This window comes from Chionomys nivalis, chromosome 3, assembly GCF_950005125.1.
Source record: "Chionomys nivalis chromosome 3, mChiNiv1.1, whole genome shotgun sequence".
NCBI lineage: Eukaryota > Metazoa > Chordata > Mammalia > Rodentia > Cricetidae > Chionomys > Chionomys nivalis.
This window is the reverse complement of record NC_080088.1, coordinates 73,911,995-73,917,994: the sequence shown is the minus strand read 5'-3', so window position 1 is coordinate 73,917,994 and position 6,000 is coordinate 73,911,995. Positions and strand designations below refer to the sequence as shown.

The window sequence follows — 6,000 nt, the reverse complement described above, 5'->3', positions numbered from 1 at the left end:
TTCCTTCCTCCTGTCTTTCCTTACTTCCTTTTTGGTTTTGTTTTTTGTTTTTTTTTTTTAAATGTTTTATGGTGCTGGAGGTTAGACCCGCGGCATTGCTCTAAGCAATTTTTACTTTGAATTCACAATGTTGCTAGGCAGGCTTTGTACTTGTGATGCTCCTGCCTCAGCCCCCAGACTCCAAGTATTACTGCACCATGCCAGGTTACTGCTGCTATGTACACCCCTATCACTTAGCAGAGTTGACGCAAGATGGCACGCTCAGCAGTACAGTCACCATAGTTACTATTGCCATGACTACGAGTGAACCAGTATTCTCTCAAACGTTCCGTGTAAAGACAGCGGACGACGGACGACGGACGACGAGCTCACGAGAGGTCGAACCCCCTCACGGTGCGAAGTAGCCCGAAGCCCGGGGTCAGAGTTCAGGGGCTGCTCCCGCTACCCGGGCCGCGCCGGTCCCGGCCCCGCCCCCGCCGCGCGCGCCCGCGCCGCACCGCCCCCGAGATGACGTGCGGGGCGGAGCCGCACGGCGGGCGGGCTTGTGTGTCGTGAGCTTCCGCGCGGGCGGGTCCCGGGCCTCGCGCGGCGTTTCCACGAGCTCGGCCCCTTCGCTCCTTCCCTCCGCGTGTGGGTTCCGGGTCCCGGCGGGGTCGCGCTGCAGCCGGACGCACAGGAAGGGTGAGTGTCCGCGCGGGCGCGCGTCGCGTGCGGGGCATTGTCTGGCGCGGGCACGTGCACGTGCACCCCTCCCCCACCGCGGTCGCGTGGACAACTCAGCGGCGCGGACGGGTGGGCGCCCTGGTCCGCGGGGTGCGAGGTCCGGCGTGGGGAGGGTCCTTCCCGCCGCGCAGCCTCAGACGAGGCTCCTTGCAGGCGCGGCAGCTGAGCCTGCGCGATGACCTGCGGGTGGTCCTGAGACGAGGTGGCCTCTGCAAGTTTGGATTTGCCAAAAAAAAAAAATCTGCCGAGGCTGGGGAAGGTTGAGAGGAGTCTGCCTGAGGGCGTGCGACGGTGCTGGGTCCCGAAGGAAGCTTCGAAAAGTGAGGACTTGACCAGAAAGACGGCTCGGTGGGCTGTAGCAAGATTGCAGAGGACAATAAGGCTTAGAGCTCATCTCCATTATGCATGTATTTATGTTAAACAGAAAATACTATGTCCTGCCTGCAGCTCACTCACATCTTACTGGTTTTGATATTGCTAGTGTTTTCATTTAGGCGCACTTGTTAATTACTGAAACAACTCACTTTTAAAATGCCATTTTCTCATTAATGTAAACTATAACATAAAATTACATATATTCAGCAGTATCGTTGCTCTTAAAAAGTAACAAGTATTCATCTTAAAAATGAAGACAGGGAAAAAAATTTTAATGTTCACAAATAATTACTGTGGGTGTATATATTTGTTTGTGTAGACTTTTGCAAAGGTAAGACCGAAACAGAACACGTGAGGGGGTGGATGTCTTAAATGTTATACTTTTTCTTTGAGACAAGGTTTCTCTGTGTAGCCCTGATTTTCTCGGGAACTCGCTGCGTAAACCAGGCTGGCCTTGAGCTCAGAGATTCACTCGCCTCTGCCTCCCAAATGCTGGGATTAAAGGCATGTACCACCACACCTGACTGACTTACTTTTTGTGCGATGCTTGTGTAAAGGTTTTGGAAGGTTGTAGCGTAATCCAACCACTACATTGAAGAAGTCAACAGTGCTAACTGGAGAGTCAAGGATGCAGCCGCCCATGGGAGCCTGGACTAAGTCCATGGAAATGCACAGAGTGAAAACACAAGAAGATATTTTGGAGATAGAATTAGCAAGACTTGGAAATGGATTGGTAAAGCGGGGTGGTGTTTGTGTAGCCCATGTTGGCCTTGAACTTTGTCTTTTCAGCTGCTGGGAGCCTGAACTTGAGGCACCACACGTTGAGGGATGCTTTTTGATTTGTTTCTTTTTAGAGTGGGTGTGTTTGTTTTGTGTATTTTGGATTTGTTTTGAAATAGGGTCTCATTTAGCTTAAGCAGGCTTCAAACTCAATATGTAGCCAAGGTTGGCTTTGAACTCCGATCCTTCTGTCCTCACCTCCTGAGAGCTGAGATTATAGGCTTTTCCCAACATACCTTGCATTGCTTCTTTAATTCCTGTTTTGAGCAACTTAATAGGTACGAGCGACTTAATAGGTAGATAACTGTGTTGTATATTGAGATGGGGAATCTTGAACTCTATTTTGAATGAAATAAATGCTAAGTACTTATTTGTTACAAGGTCAATATGTTGAGAAAACAGTTACATGTGACAGCATAAAACTCAGAATTAAAAGTTTAATCAAAGGACAGAGAAGAAACAAAATTGAATTTCCTCTCTGGAAACCAAGAGGGCTTTTTAAGTACCAAGAGTAGGAATTGATTCTTTTGGACTGGCAAAGTGGTCTTAGTTCCATCCGCATGACCCACATGCTAGAAAGAAATAGCCCACTCGCTTAAATTGTTCTCTGACCTCCCTTTGTGTGCCACTTACCCATACGTGTCTGCACACACACTTCCCCTGAGGCTTATCCCTAGCCCTTTTTGGCTACTGGCATATTTTAACATTTTTTTCAACAGTTTTAAGAATTTTAATTTTATGTGTATGAGTGTTTTGCCTGCATGTATCATACACCACAATCATGAGGCATCTACAGAGGCCCAAAGAGAGTGTCAGAGCCTCTGGAACTGGAGTTACAGACTGTTGTGAGCCATCATGGGTCCTGGGATTCGGACCTGGATGAGTTCTGTGAAAGCAGTCAATAATGCCCTTAACCACTGAGCCATCTTTCCAACATTTCTGTTCTGTCGTGAAGACCTTGTTTTGAGTGCTTGGAAATTAAACCCAGGGCCTTTTGTATGCTAGGCAGTCACAACGCTGAAGTTGTGACTTTTTATTTTTTACTTTTTTATTATTTTTTATTTTTTACTTTTTTGTTTTCTGATTCATTGGTAAATGTTCTTTGCTATTAAACATGACTGACTTGAGAATAGCATGTCAAAGCTTCTCTGTAAAATATACAGTTTTAACTGCTGCCTGCTGTGTATTGTTTGGCATGCTGTAGTTTGCTGTACACTATTTTGGGTTGGTAAATTAATTTAGTTACTTGGAACAGGAGCCTTGAATTCACACAGCCAAGGGTAGCCGCAAACACTTGGTGCTTCTGCATATGTGATGGGATTAAATGACATCACCATGCCCAGCTAGAATACCTTTTTATTTCTGTAAGAAGAGCGAGGCTTGGTGGTGCAGGTCTGTAACCTCAGGTACTTGCATGATGAAAGCAGAAGGGTCACGGAGCTGGAGAGTTGGCACAGCAATCGAGCAATTTAAGAGCACTTGGAGGTCCCAAGATTAGTTCCCAGCACCCTTGTCAGGCTGCTCACAACTGTCTGTAATTCCAGCTCCAAAGGATCCTATACACTTTCTGACTTCCAAGGGCTCCTGAATGCATATGCATACACACGGCTTATATGTGTACACTTAAATAAAAATAAGTCTCTTTAATTTGGAGACATGCCTCAGTGGTTAAGAACAGTGCTGTTCTTGCAGGGGATCCGGGTTCGCTTCCCAGCACCCACATGGTTGCTTACAACCAACCCTTAACTCTAGGTTGAAGGGACCCAGTGGCCTCTTTTGTCTTCTGTGGGAATGAGGCACATATGCATTACACTTATGTACATATAGGCAAACCATGAATACATATTAAAAAACAAACAAGCAAAAAAGCTTAAAAGAGTCTAGGTGTAGATAAATTTTTTTTTTAAAGCAGAAAATCAGTAGCTCAAACTAGTGAGTAAGTTCAAGGTCAGCCTGAGCAACTTAGCAAAGCCACGTCTCAGAATAAAGTACGAAGTCCAGGTGGAGGGAGGGATGGGGGAGATACAGCTCTGTGGTACAGCAGTTACATAGCATGTGAGAAGCTCTAGGTCATGTACATGCCTGATGTGTGTGCACGTGTGGAGAACTAAGATTTACATCATAGCTCTGTGAATACAGCCCACCTAGGCTGTACCTTACCCTCATTTGGGAATATTTCATTCCTCTGTTTGGTATAGTCTCAGAAGCACTTGGAATGACTAGTCTCATTCAACCATGCATTTAAAGAACTATTTATTTTCTATATTGTCTGTGTGAATGTATATGCATGCGGGTGCACACCTGTGCATCAAATCCCTCAGAGCTAGAATTAGAGGCATTTGTGGTACACCTAGGTTCTATGATTGCTGGGGTCCAAATCTGACTTCTGATCCTAATGGCTATGCAGGAAATGATCCACGGATCCTGGATCCATCTCTCTAGCCTGCCATCATGGATTTTTCTTTTCTTGATTCTTTTTTTTGAAGTTTTTTTTTTTTTTTTTTTTTTTTTTTTGAGACAGGGTTTCTCTGTGGTTTTGGAGCCTATCCTGGAACTAGCTCTTGTAGACCAGGCTGGTCTCGAACTCACAGAGATCCGTCTGCCTCTGCCTCCCGAGTGCTGGGATTAAAGGCGTGCGCCACCACCGCCCGGCTTTTTTTTTATGCGTATGAGCATTTTGTTTGTATGTATGTATGTGTACCACATGAGTTCCTGGTGCCTATGGAGGTCAGAAGAGGACCCCTTGCAATTGTACTTAAGCGTGGTGTGAGTCACCATGTGGGTTTTGGGACTCCTCGATCCTGGGACTTACGCAGGAGCAAGCGCTCTTAACCCCTGAAACAGCTCTCCAGCCCTCAACTGTGGATTTTAGATTTTATCTTTACTCTTGGTTGCCTCTTCTTTAAATCGGCCACTGTGACTTTAATCCACTCCTCTTGTCAGTCTGTATGCTACTGCCTGTTGGAAGATCAGGCCAGTGAACTTTTCCCTCGCAGAAAAACAAGAATGTGTAATGGGTTGTTTTCATATCCTTTGGTCTGTGTGGCGAGGGAAATACTGGAGGTGGAGCTCAGTGAAGCACTGTGCAAGGGCCTGGGTTCCCTTTGCAGCAGTACAAGAGACAAAAGTTGCTGTTTGTTGTTGTTGGTGAGTTTGTGTAGGCTTATAAATTCGTATTTATGAATTTTGAGGGAGGGGTTGGAGGTGGGGCAGGCCGATACTCTGTAGCTCTGGCTGGCCTAGAGTTCCCTGAGTATGACAAACTCTTGGCAATTCTCCTTTTTCTCTCCGCCTCCCCAGTGCTGAGGTTACCGTTGTGAGTCCCCATGCCTGGCTCTAGGGAAGAAAGAGGGGTCTGGATATGCAGCTCAGCCTGGCTTTGAACTCAGGATCCTCACAATCAGCCTGCCCTATTCCTCCCAGTGCTAGGCTTAGAGTCGTATGCCACTAGTCAACGTATAACCTTAAACACTTGATTGGCTTGTCTTGGGATTGCGGAAGCATTCACCCAGGTTCTGGCTGGGCATTACACACCTGTAACTTTAGCTGTTTAAGTTAAAACAAGAGGATTGTGTAAGTTCAAGGTCTGCCTAAGCTACAGAGGAGTTTCTAAGGTTGGGGTTTACAACATGGGTGAGTTGGATTTTTCTTTGATTCTTGAAGGATGAAGAGTGTTGTAATATGGAAAGGTCAAAGTAAAATCTGAGTCCATTGGAAGGTGGATTGTGTGTTAGGCATGGGAACTTTAATTCTGCAGAGGTAGAATTCGCTTTCAGTAGGCAAGGACTGTGCAATTCTTCTGGTCGGAGGAGTGAAGAAGGGAACCTATTAGTTACATGGTGGTAAAAAATGCCAACACCTGTACTCTCAGCACTTAGAAAGGCCAGGACTGGGACTTCTCATGGGGGCGGGAGCATACCTCTCAATTTTGTTGCTATTTTGATGTTTTTTTTTCTTTTAAAGACGCGACCACACTGTGTATTCCTTGCTATCCTGACTTACTGCTTAGACCAGGTTAACCTTGAACTCATAGAGCTCTGGTCTGTCCCTGCCTTTGAAGTACTAGGATTAAAGACTTGTGCCTCCAGGCTCTCCTGTAGTAGTTGTGTGTTTAAGGTGGAA

The 6,000-nt window shown here is 46.1% G+C and overlaps 1 protein-coding gene across 3 annotated transcripts in view; it reads left to right on the top strand.

Moving 5' to 3' along the window:
* Positions 1-537: 537 nt before the first annotated feature.
* The window catches only part of Yeats2 (YEATS domain containing 2), a 92,096-nt gene continuing 86,633 nt past the window's right edge, over positions 538-6,000 (top strand). For 2 of the 3 annotated variants that reach the window (XM_057764274.1, XM_057764271.1), the window contains exon 1: positions 538-681. The gene's annotated coding sequence lies outside the window, so the exon portion shown is untranslated. Of the gene's footprint in view, positions 682-1,009; positions 1,044-6,000 lie in introns of those variants that run through there. The other variant, XM_057764272.1, reaches the window with a different exon arrangement.